This window comes from Leuresthes tenuis, unplaced genomic scaffold, assembly GCF_036924035.1.
Source record: "Leuresthes tenuis unplaced genomic scaffold, fLeuTen1.0.hap1 SCAF_2, whole genome shotgun sequence".
Classification (NCBI taxonomy): domain Eukaryota; kingdom Metazoa; phylum Chordata; class Actinopteri; order Atheriniformes; family Atherinopsidae; genus Leuresthes; species Leuresthes tenuis.
Genome location: NW_027325356.1, coordinates 34,919,739 through 34,933,268, shown reverse-complemented (window position 1 = coordinate 34,933,268; position 13,530 = coordinate 34,919,739).

Genomic DNA, 13,530 nt, shown 5'->3' with positions numbered 1-13,530 from the left:
GTAAAAACTACTTACCTTAACTGTGAAGGAACAGCACTGTAATACTCAGTGAATGCTAACAAATTTCTAAAATGTAAGCAAAACATGTAATCAAATAACCTGCTATGCTAACTTTATTCCAATTCAATTTTTTTATTTTTTTTCCCTTTATGTCTAACATTTGGCTCACATGCCACTATTATCTTTGTAAAGAACAAGCACTTACTAAGGTAAGGAAGGGTATGAGGCTCCTTAAAAAATCCCCTCTAACCTGAAAGACCTAAGTTCTATTATTACAGGATAAAGGTTTTCTTTCCTTTTTTGCTGTAGATATCACAGTTGCATTCTGTTCCAAGTTATGTCATTGATATTTTTCTCACTTTTAAACTTCTCTTTGGTTAATGTATAGGCAACTAAAGCTACTTGGTTAGGTTTAGAAAAATTATGTTCTGTTTATGACTGCTGTGTTTAGTCTAAATGCAAATTGCAGTGTGCAGGTGCTGAGCTCTGATTGGGTAAAACTCCAAGACAGGGAGCTCACAGAGGATTGGCTGCTGGGGAAAAGATCTCCTCTAAAGACCTGGGATGATGACATCTCTCCTCCTAACCGGCCACACTGCTTGTTACAAGTAATATTGAAACATAACATTATACATTCATAACTTGGAGGTTGTAGGGTGGGCTGACATATTATTTTCATTTGTTTTCTCCTGTTTTGTTAGACTACGGAGGGAAGTCATTGACTTCTCTTTTGTTTGCTTAGGTTATTGTCCCTCCTGAGGTAGATCATTTTGTTTGTTGTTTTGGCCTTGGCCTATCTTGAAGCTTATTCTTTTACTCCAAGTAAATTCTCTATTCCCATACAACTTGTAAATAAACCTTCCTTGCTTGTACATATTATCTATGTCTCTGTGGCTGCTTGGGACCTGAGGAATATGGGTCATTCTCATGTTGTGTCTTGGTTAGCCATTGACCAGAATTAACGCTATAAATTATTCAAGTATAAAAAAGGACCTAACCCAAGGGTCGAACCAGTGCAAAAGACCAATATGAAATTATGTATTTAGCCACTTTCTTACTAGTAGCTTGTCCCAAAGACACAATTTGTTTAAATCTGACTGGATATATATAAAATTCCAACCGTAACACAGTTTGACAAACATAAAAATAATAGTTTTGCACCAACAAGGTGATTCCCACAGCGTGACTTGCCAGAAATTTTGCATTTTGGCATGATGTGAAGTGTGCATGTAAATGATTGAAGGCAATGACACAAGTGGTAGAGAAACAAATAAGTGGCAGGCCTAAAAAACTACCTACAGCAGATGAACATTATGTGAAATGATCTTCTTAAGAAATAGGAAGAAAAAAAAATCAAAAGACCTGAAATAGGACCTGAGAGATGCATTTTGAACTTCAGCTGATCCATCTAATGTTCACGAAAGCCTTATCAGAAATGGTCTCCATGGAAGGATGGCTGTGAAGAAGCCAAAGGAGAACAAAGACAAAGGCATAATGTCAAATGACACAAGAACTGGACTGAAATTTAGTGACAATAAGTTTTATGGAGTGATGAATCCTCCCCAAAGCCTAGAACTCAAAGTTATTCAAGCACTATGGGATCAACTTGATTGAAAATTAAGCAAAAGGTAGCCAAAATCCAAGTAGCGCTTTGGAATGTTTTTCAAGAAGCCAGGATAATTATTCCACAATACAAACAAAATTGCAGTAGTTGGGTCGTCGTCCGCTGTGTCCAGTGGTGCATGGAGCGAGCCGACAGGGGATCCTGATTATGGACTGAGGTCCCAGACGGTGTTTTTGTCCTCGGCTTGACGTCGGAGGACTGCTCAAGGAGGGTGTTCGCAGACCGTCTGCCGAGCTGGTTCCTCCTGCTGGTACCCAGATGTCAGCGATGGATCCCGGGCCTTCCCAGTGATAAACCAACTCATTTCAGCGGTGTATTTCGACATTCCAGTAACGAAATTAAAAGATCCTAGTTTGTGTATTCAGTTCTTTCTGCCTACCCATTTAGCTGTGCATATGCAGTGTCAGGAACCTCGGACTCAGGACACAGGTGCAGGGTCAGGATTTAAAGAGATGTTTTTTATAAACACAAACACACAGAGCACAGCAAGGCAGGGCGAGGATCTCCAAGCAGAGCAAAGTAAAGGCTGTGAAAGACCTAAGCACTCACATCCGTAACTATGGGGGTGGTTGAGCGCAGCTATGAAATCTATAAAACATAAACCACTCCAACTCAGGAGGAAAACAGAAACGCTATGAACAATTTAACCAAACAAAGACACGCTCTCAAAACGAGGCGGAATAAAACAAAAGACGCACTCTTACAAAACACAGGCTCTATGAAACTTTAACTATAAACAATGAATCTATGAAAGGTTGCAACAAAAATCGCTCCTTGAAAACGGAGGAACAAACAAGGCTATAAAACTTAACGTATAGAATAAATAAACTATGACTAAGAACAAGAACAAATTACAAACAAGATAGCACTGCAGGAGAATCGCTCACTGTAGGCTTGTGGAATCTATGGGTCAAAGTAAGGCTGGTAATGAGGCTCATGAATGGAGACAGCATACTGGTCCAAGACAAGGGAAACGCAGACTATTTGAACACATGAGGGACCAAGGGGAACAGGTGGACACACTTCGGAATCAGGGAAGACAATCAGACGCCTGACACGGGAGGAAGGGCAAGATACCTGAAACGAGAGGGGAAGGTCAGTGACTTTTCAAAATAAAACAGGAAATGACGAGACAAGACATGAAACAGAACATAAATCGAGGCATACAGGGCTAGATGTGACATGTTGGAACCGGTAGAGCTGAATGACTCCAGACCGGTGGCTTTGACATCTCATATCATGAAGACTTTGGAGACATTCCTTGTTCATCGCATGAGATTGCAGGTTGCTGAGGATCTTGACACCCTCCAATTTGCCTACCAAAAACACATAGGAGTGGTAGATGCGATTCTGTACATGCTGCATCGGGCTTAACTGGATGTGCCTAGTTCATATGTGAGAATCGTGTTCTTTGACTTCTCCAGTGCCATACAGCCCCATACTGAAAGACAAGCTTCTAGGTATGGTTCTGGCCCCCTCCCTGGCATCACGGATTATTGACTATCTGACTGCCACACCACAGTATGTCAGGATGGGGAGATGTGTTTCTGCAACACTGGAATGCAGTACTGGGGCTCTGCAGGGTACTGGTTTGGCTTGTTTACTTTTCACCCTGTACTTCAGGCACAACTCGGAGTCCTGCCATATACAAAAGTATTCTGATGATACAGCTGTGCATGTGTGCATGGTGGACAGGAGAAGGAGTACAATGGCTGGACAAAAAAGAGCTGTTTGTTCCTGAACCGTTAAAGAGAGGATATGTTGTCCAGAAATTGAATTGATGTCAGTTGGTTTCCGTGCGTTCTATGCGTCCGGAGAGTTCCCATATACAGTCATCATCGTTGTTTACATTCCGCCAGGGCAGCACCGACAACAGCGTGTGACATCATCCATGACGCCGTTGCTCGGATACAGACCCAGCATCCTTCATTGCATCCATTCATTGCAATCACAGGGTATTTTAACCACATCTCTCTATCCTCCTGCCTGACTGGCTTTGTACAGTATGTGGACTGTCCAACACGTGGAGAAAAGACATTAGATCCGTTTTCTGCTAATGTTAAGGAGGCTTACAGGTCAGTGTCTCTTCCAACACTGGGTAGATCTGATCACAGCATGGTCTATCTACAACCCACATACAGACCTTGTGTACAAGAACTTCCTTTCACTACCAGAACTTTCAGAAGGTGGTCACCAGAGGCGTGTGATGCATTGAGATACTGCTTTGATGTCACAGACTGGGCTGTACTGCTGGAGGAAGAAGAACTGGACATTGACATGGACAGGAGGGTCAGCACCATCACTGACTACATTAACTTCTGTAGGGACATTGTGATTCCAGTGAAGACTGTAAGGTGCTATCCTAATAATAAACCATGGATCACCAGTGACATCAAAGACCTCCTGAACTAGAAAATGATGCCGTTCCAGAATGGTGATGTAGAAAGGCGGAGGAATGTACAACAATAACTTAAAAAGACACTACGTCGAGCTAAGGTGGAGTACAAGAAAAAGGTAGAGAGACAGCTGGAGAACAATAACACCAAGGAGGTGTGGAGACAGAAGAACTTTCAGTGTGTTAAAGGTGATGATGACAGAGCCAATACTTTTAACCAATATTTCAACAGGTTTGATAGTGTGGCTTTTTCCACCGCTGCTGCTGCTCCCTCCACCCCCACCATTCCATCTGCTTCTCTATACTGCTTCCACTGCCCAGCTGTACTTCCACCTCAGTGGCAACTCGCATTGTCAAGCCTCCTCCTCCGCCTGAGTGCACCTCCACCTCTGCAGCAACTCTCACTAACAGGCTTCTTCTGTCCAGCTGTACCTCCACCTCTTCAGCATTTTCCACCACCGGGTCTCCTGAGTCAAGCTACACCTCCACCTCTGCGCCAGCTTCCACCACCAGGCATCCTGAGCCCAGCTGCACATCCACCTCTGCAGCATTTTCCACCGCAAGGCCTCCTGAACCCAACCACACCTCCATCACTGCAGCAGCTTCCATCACTAGACCTCCTGAGCCCAGCTGCCCATCCACCTCTGCGGCAGCTTCCAGCACCAGGCATCCTGAGCACAGCTGCTCCTCCACATCTGTGGCAGCTACCACATCCAGGCCTCCTGAGCCCAGCTGCACCTCCACCTCTGCAGCAACTCCCACCACTTACCCTCCTCTGTCCAGCTGCACCCCCACCCCATCTCTAAAGTTGATAGCAACATCACTCCTGTCGTCATCCCTCCGCTACAACCTTGTTGTCTAACTGTAGAGGAGGTTGGAACTGAGCTCAGGAGACTTCAGTCAGGGAGGGCTGCAGGACCAGATGGAGTCTGTCCAAGGCTTGTGAGGGACTGTGCTGGTCAACTAGCAGTCCCTCTTCATAGGCTCTTCAATATGAGCCTTCAGATGGAAAAAGTCCCAGTGCTGTGGAAAACTTCTTGTCTAATACTGGTGCCAAAATTAGGGCAACCACTGGAGCTGAACGACTACAGACCAGTGGCTTTGACATCTCATATCATGAAGACCTTGGAGAGGTCACATAGGAGTGAAAGACGCGATTCTGTACATGCTGCATCAGGCATATGCTTATCTGGATGTGTCATGTCATGTCAATGGCTGGATCCAAAATAACTTGGTGGTGGACTTCAGGAGATCTAAAACTCCATACCAGTCAGTCTGCATTGATGGAGGGGAGATAGAGACTGTTCAGACCTGCAAATACCTTGGGGTGGTACTGGATAATAAACTGGAGTGGTCTGCCAGCATAGAAGCAGTGTACAGGCGGGGCCAGAGCCGTCTCTTCTTCCTTGAGATGGCTCAGGTCCTTCAATGTCTGCAGTGACATGTTTTATCACACTGTCATTGATAGTGCATTGTTCTATGCTGTTGTCTGCTGGGGGAGTTGCATTACAGACAAAAACTGTAGGCGTCTTGACAAACTGGTGAAAAAGGCCAGTTCTGTAGTAGGCAGAAGGCTAGACAATCTCAGTGCTGGGGTGGAGCAACAGATGAGAAGGAAATTATATTCTGCTATGAAGACCAATAAACATCCTGTCCACTGCATCCTGGTGAAAGGCTCTTCTCACTGCACTGCAGGACTGAGAGGTTCAGGAGGTCCTTGGTCCCCACAGCCATATGGCTTTTTAACAGTGATTTCTGTCATGTTATTCTCATATTATTTTATTTTTTAATTTTTTTAGTAATTTGTTTAACTATTTTCATTATTTTTGTTATTATTATTTTTGTTGTTGTTTTTCTAATATACAATCGATGTCTTTTTTTTTTTTTAGCCACTTGACTCATTTGACTTTCCCCCACTGGGGGATGAATCTATTCTATTCTACTCTATTATCTGAGATAACAATGTTCTGAATGTCATGTCTAGAATGTCTAGAACGATCACACCTCTACTTGTGGTGCCTCTTAAGTTGATGTTTGGACACTTAGAAAAATAGTCCACATCCAACAAAAACTCAGCCCCTCCATAGTGAAAAAGATCAGTTCGTACTTTCTCCCACGGTCTATTTGGCATTGGATGAGGTAGCAATGGCTCTCTTGGATTGACATTCCATTTCTAATTACAGATGGCACACAGTGCAACCATCTGCTCAATATGTGAAGACATGCATGGTCAAAACAGGACATCTATGACTCTTTCTTTACACTTAACTACTCTTAAGTGTCACAAACAGATTTTGTTCAGCATTTCTTGTCTCAGCTGTTGTGGAACTATAAGCTTTGCACCTTTGAACATTAGTCCATACAAGTGTGTGATTTCATCCTTAAATGTCTAATAGGGCTGCATTTATTTTTGCACTTCACTCCTAACCCCTGCCCATCTTTTAACACTGATGTCTTTCAGGAGCTACAATTCAGGGTCCTCTGCTGTTGCTTGTTGAATCTTGTGCAGTACTTGCATGCACTCTCTGCTTTCTCAGGAAAGCATGACTTAATGCGTCTGCAGTGTGAAGCTCCTTGCCTGGCTGCTATATTACTTTAAGATTGTACTTTGAAGCCTTAGCAATATCCTTTGAAGCCTCACTGGAGTGTGGTGTAAGTTTTTTTTTTAAATGCTCTCCAGTGGCTTGTGATCACTCTCAACAAGAATGTATTTTCCATAAAAATACTGATACTGAATTTCTCACACTTGTATACTATAGCAAGTAGCTCTTTCTCAATTTGTGCATATCTGCACTGACAGGCTTTCCGTCTTGCAGTATGACAACTTTCTCAGCCTGACATCATGTTCTTCCATGGAGTCTCCCCACTCAAGCAAGTCATCAGTAAGATTTACAACCCTTTCAAGTCCTTCAATCATCTGTGCTACAGCTCTCTCAAATACCTCTGGAGCTGATGATATCCTAAAAGGTAATCGTAGGAATCGGATGGGGGTGTTAAAGGTGCACAACTTTGAACTTTCATCATCAAGTTTGATCTGCCAGAAGCCCTGATATGCATCCAGCACAGAAAAGTACTTTGTGTTTGGCATGTGTGACACTACTTCCTCAACAGTGGAAGTTTGATAGCTTTGTCCAAGTCCTCTGGGTCCAAGCAGATACGGAATTTCTTGGCGTCACCACAGTTACCATACTGTTCACCCAATCCGTTGGCTAGGTCTGCTTTTTAATTACTCCTAATTTCACTTTAATTCCTCAATCACTCTGTCTCTGAGTTCGACTGGAATCCTCCTGGCAGCATGCATGACTGGTGCAACAGTGTGATTAATCTGTGGTGCTGACTAGGCAAGCAGCCTATCCCATCAAAAAAGTCAGTTTCTTTTACAACCTGATGCATACACTTGACTAAGCCAAGTTTCACACAGCTCCCCTCAGTATGGCTGGAACATCTTGTTATATGATTTCAAACTCAATATTGTGCTTTTGGCCTTTATAGTCACCTACCAGAGATCTTTCCCCCAATGGAGCCATCCTCTGGCTAAAAAACAATGATCTTGCTTTGAGTCTGTCACTGACATTGAGTGCCTTAAATGTTTCAATTGACATTACATTGCAGTCAGCAACTGCATCAGGTTAAAATGTAATAACTTTTTGATTAACTGCCAGTTTTTGAGTCCAGATTCCATTCTCCGTGTTTGTCTCTACAGACTGCATTGCACCAATGTTTTTTTAATGCTCCATTTTGGCTATACCAATGAACATTTCAATTTCACTGTCAACTTGCTCAACTGCGTGCACTCTCTTTCTTGGGTGGTGCTGCTGTCTGCGTAATTTATATATTTTGGCAAAATGTTTTTTCTTGTGGCATGACCTAAAGCAGGTCATCTTTTTGATCCAGGTTTACACCCACATCTGCTGCAACTTGACTCATTTTGCTCAGGATTTCTTATGTTGATTTTATCTTTGCTGTCTTTTGGTCTTTTGGTCTTGCTGTTCTTATCATGTTCACCTCAACTTCCTCTGTTAATGCCTTAACTTTGACTGAAGGTGATCTAATTTGCACAGCAGATATCAACAGCCTTTTCTAGTGTCAGTTCTGCTTCTCTTAAGAGTCTGCCTCTCACTTGGTCATTAATTATGCCACAAACAATCCTGTCCTGTACCAGGGAGTCGTGCAAATGTCTAAACTCGCAGTCCCTGACCTTGTTCTTATGCGTATGCATCAATGGATTCCGGTGGTTTCTGAGCTCGCATGTAGAGCATGTGCCCTTGGTATGGTACGTTTTTTCTCGGCTCACAATAATCCTGAAACTTTTTCTTCAGCACATTTAGTTAGTCTCTCCATCCTCGAAGTCAAACATGTTACATACTTTAACGGCCTCATCTGCCGCCACATTAAGAGATGTTGCACACTGTACCTTCTCGAACTTCTCCACAATGCCATCGGCTGTACAGAAGAGCTTGAAGCACTGAATGCTGTTCCTCTACAATTCTCCACAAGATTGCCTCGAAAATTCAAACTCGATGTCTTCTTTATATTGAGGAGTCCCACAAACTGTGTTCCATGGCGAACAGCTTTATTAAACTGCTCACATGAAGAGGCTAACAGTCTGACATGTTGTATATATCCCACTGGTATATCCTGCATACACACTTACATGTTACTCTTCATGGTTCAGATGATTCATGCATATTTTTTACCATAAACAACTTTATTACAAATAATGTTCCTTGAAGAACTATTCAGAAATACTGTCTTAACCCTGCAGTGGCTGCACATTTTTCTCACCTTTTTCGGGACAGTTCATCTTAGATTTTACCTGCTTCTTGTGAATTTATTGTTGATAATTTTAACAGTAAACGTCCACCCTAGATAATATTTACACAAAAGAAAAACCACAATGGAAAAATGAAGAAATCAGGAAATTAAAAAGAAATTGTAGAAGAGCCAAAAAAAAAAGTGGACGGAGAATAAACTTATTATCAGCTACACGATTTTATGAAAATCTTTTAGGATTACCAGAGTGAAACACAGTACAGAGACAGCACTGGTCAAAGTTGTAAATGATAACAGAACTAACCTGGACAAGAAAAATCCGTTTTTGTCCTGTTTGACCTCAGTGCTGCCTTTGCTACTATGGACCACACCACATTTTTCAGAACCGAGCTGGCCTCTCTGGTACTGTTTTAAATTAGTTTGAGTCTTATCTAACTGACAGAGAATTTTTTTATTAGCTTTGATGATTCGGTTTCCAGGGGATACAAACTGATGTGCGACATTCACCAAGCCTCAAATTTCGGTCCAATTCTTTGTAATCTTTACATGCTGCCCATTGAGGATGTCATCAGGTGACATCGGTATAAACTTCCATAGTTGTGCCGATGATGCACAGCTGATGTGTCTCCTGATGACACTCGCCCCATAGGTGACCTTTTTAACTGCATTTTAGATATTAAGACATGGATGACAGAAAAGTTTCTACAGCTCAACCAGGACAAAACAGACATTTTGATCATTGGTACTGAGGCACACAGAGAAGAACTGTGTTTAAAAACTGAAATCACTTTGTTTGAATCCATCTGAATATGTAAAGAACCTCTGAATTACTTTTTATTCAAATTTAGATTTAAAAAAAGACTACAAATCCATTAAAGTTGCTACAAAGCTCAGCTTCTGACGAGGACCACAATAAGACTTCATATTACTCAATATTTTAAAATCTCTGCATTGGCTTCCTGTTTGTTTCTGGATTGATTTTAAAATCGTTTTATTCGTTTTTAAAGCTCTTGATGGTTTTAGACCTAAGTATTTATCTGACTTGTTTTTAGCCTCCCAGAGCCATCAGATAATCAGGGGCTGGTCTGTCTTTATTCCTAAAGCAGGGACTAAAACATATGCAGAAGCATCTTTTAGTTTTCATGGTCCTCGCTTATGGAACAGCCTTCCTGAAGACCTGAGGGCAGCTGGGAGTGTTGATATTTTCAAAAGAAAGCTTAACACCTACCATTTTAGTAAAGTTTTTAATTGATTATCATTTATTAGTATTCATAATCAGTATTTTACTTACATTTCTTTCCTTCTTAGTCTCTTATGTTAAATCTAGTTTTATCATTTTCTGATTGTGTTTAACCAATTTATTTATTAATTACTGATTTAACACATTTAGATTAGTTGTGCTATTAATGAACATAATTCTGTGTATACTTATGTTTGTGTCTGCATGTGTATATGTGCGACTCGTGGGCTTGTGGTTTAGGGATTTGGATGGGTGGTGTTTGTTTCATTTTCCTCATGTTCATTTTTGCGGATTTTTTTTCTTCTGTTTTCTTTATTCAATATCATTGGCTATGTAAAGCACTTTGTTTTGCATTTATTTTTTTGTCTGAAAAGTGCTTTACAAATAAAGACTGATTGATTGATTGATCGATTGGTTGGTTGATTGGTTGATTGATTGATAATGTCTTCCCACTTACTGTAATTCTTGTAAGTATGGAGCATTCAGCCAAGAAACTCAATTCTATTTAATAGGTTACTTTTATTGTGAGGACAGTGTAGTCAGACTAAATTTTTGTATCATGTGGCCCATGTTCAAGGTAATTTAATTACAGAGGGGTAGCACTGGAGGCCTGAATGTAAAATATATTCCTGCCACTGCCATAATTCAAGAGAGACCAATTTTGTATGACATTACACATATATAATTATGGTTCACAATATTTTTTTGTCCATATTAGACATATCATTAGACACATACAATTTATCGCAAATTAAGTTAAACAGTTTTGGAACAACTTATAGTTTTAGTCTGAAGTCTGGAAGTGCCTCTGATGGTGTTTAATACAGGAACTGTCACGGTTTATGTTTTGATCATTCTTGTTTTCAGATTCTTTATTATGTTTTCAGGTTTCTTGTCACTTAGTTCACTCAAGTCACCTGTTTTCACCTCATCACAAATCACCTCCCCACAGTATATAGTTTCCAGGTTCCCATCACTCATGGCAAAATCCTCACTTATCTTCCATGTTTCATGCCATGTTTTGCCTCTCGTTTGTTAAATTCATAGTCTTGTTATTTATCCACAGTCTTGTTTTGTTTTGCTACCTCTTAGTATTTTTGATATCCGGCTCAGCTGCGTCCTCTGTTTTTGCCCTGTACCTGTTTTTGTTAATAATTCTTGTTATTTTGGAAAGTCTGCATCTTGGTCCTCCTTTCCCGGACCCACTCGTGACAGAAGGATTTCGCCAGACATGGACCCAGCAGACTTACGTGATCTCCAGATCCGACTCGCGGCCTTGACCGACTGTTTGGTCAATGGAGCCGACTAGTGGGACAAGTGGAGGGTCTCTGGCGACGTCTTGGATGTTATCCGGAGGGGGCTGGTTCCGGGGACACCAGCAGCTAAGGAGATCTGGGAAGTGGCGAAGAAAGTCCACTACGAGGCTATGGTGGACATTTTTGGCACGGACTCGGCTGAGGTATCGGCCACGCTCCAGCAGACTCTCACCTCTCCTTTTGCCTCCCCAGTGTCTTCTCCTGTGTTGCTGTCCCCACAGCCCGCCACCATGTCCAAGCCGGCTGCTGCCGTCCTGCACCAGCCCGCTGCCACTGCTATGCTGCAGCCCACTGCCGCCGATATGCTCCAGCCTGCTGTTCCAGCCACAACCAAGTCCGTTGCTGCAGCCACGACCAAGCCTATCGCACCCTAGACCAAGCCTGTCCCACCCAAGACCAGGCCTGTTGTTCCATCCAAGACCAAGCCTGCTCCGGCGTTAAGAGCCCCTCCCTCCCACCCTGAATTTGATATCTGGCTCGGCCACGTCCTCTGTTTTTGCCTTTGGAAAGTCTGCATCTGGGTCCTCCCTTCCCACACCCACTCGTGACAGGAACCAGGTGTGAACACACGCCTTGATGGCTACTGGATCACTAGAGTGAGGGCTATGATAGTAATACTTAAAAAAGAAAAAACAACTGCCTCCACCTCTCCCCTGTCCTCTTCCTCCTCTTAGAGAGGCCTGTCACATGGACTTTGCAGTGATGGGTGACGAATCGGGCCATGACATTCGTCTCAGGGCACTCCTATATATTGTTAATTTAATGCATGATGACGTGGCCAATTACAGCAGGCCTGCATGCTCAAATAGCATGTCAAAACCTGTGTATCAATCTATTAGGTCCCATCTCCCTGCACATTATAAGGTACCTTAAAGCCCCTCTCTGGCGCTGGAGCAAAATGCTGACCTCATGGGAAACAGGCCCCTAAACCACTCCGGGGCCTTTTAAAGTCCATAAAAGTATAACAGGATTTGTGTTGGAATGAAAGTGTGATCAGAGGAAGGTGTAAGAAATACATCTGTACATCTGCATGGATATGTATATATATATCTAAAGAGCAGTATGACTGTCAAGCATGATGTGTTTTATCTCTTGGTGTTTGAAGATCACTAAGTTGGCAAGGTCCATGGTAATAGGAAGAGGTTGACTGATGCATTATAAAGATGGGCTGAGTTGTACTGCCTCCTTCAAAACTTCTCCTTTTTTGCCATCTTACACCCTTCCTTTCTGTTTCTTTGCCACTAACTCTCCAAGTGGGATTTTCTGTCTGACATGAAGGGCTGTGATGTTTGACTGTTTCTGCTGATGCTTTGATGTAGCCACTTTCCATCAACTCAGAGAGATCAAGACTATCAAGCTCTTTCAAATGTGCAGAAATTGGCATGGGGGATTATCTGAATGGTTTGGCCAGGAGCTTCTTGTCTGTCCCCATGCCCAACTCAGTATTATCTCAGCTACAGGATGATGTAACATTGAAAACAGTCGTGTGCTTTGCACAAACCTTCAAGCCTTATAAGCTGTGTTTCCAGATATTACATTGGTTTTGGTGTCTTAAGGTTTTTGTTGTTTAAACTTGTGATGCTGTATAGCTCCTAGTTTTGACATCTGTGTGTGTACATATTTTGAGTTTAGTTTATGTGTATTGTTGCATTTATTGCTGCTGACCTAAGACGCTACCTATGTTGGCCAAGGCACTCTTGGAAAATTAATTTTAATTCTCAAGAGTTTTTATATCCTGGTTAAATAAAATAAATAAATTGTACAATGTCAGAGACGCTGGAGTTGACAAAAAGTTCAGATAGAGTTTTGTTCAGATAATGCAGTTGTTATTTTTTCTAAAACTTTTTATCTTGTTAAAAATTTCATGAAAGCAAAGATAGCAAAGCAATGAATAAGTTTTTAAAGAAAGAAGTATATAAACTGCCCTTCAGATCTTATTATAAATACATATACATCCTTTAAGCTAATAAAATTAATCTGATACATTAATGTGTAACCTGTGGTACACTGCTATTTCACATTTGGTCATGTTAAAAAAAAGTACAATGTAAATTTTATGTATCAGGACATAAAAAATTGTTCGATCCTTGCAGATCTTATAATTAAAAACAACCTGAGATGAACAATAACATATGATATATTGCACTTAGAGCTGTGAAAATGTCTCAGTTCTAAGATGCAC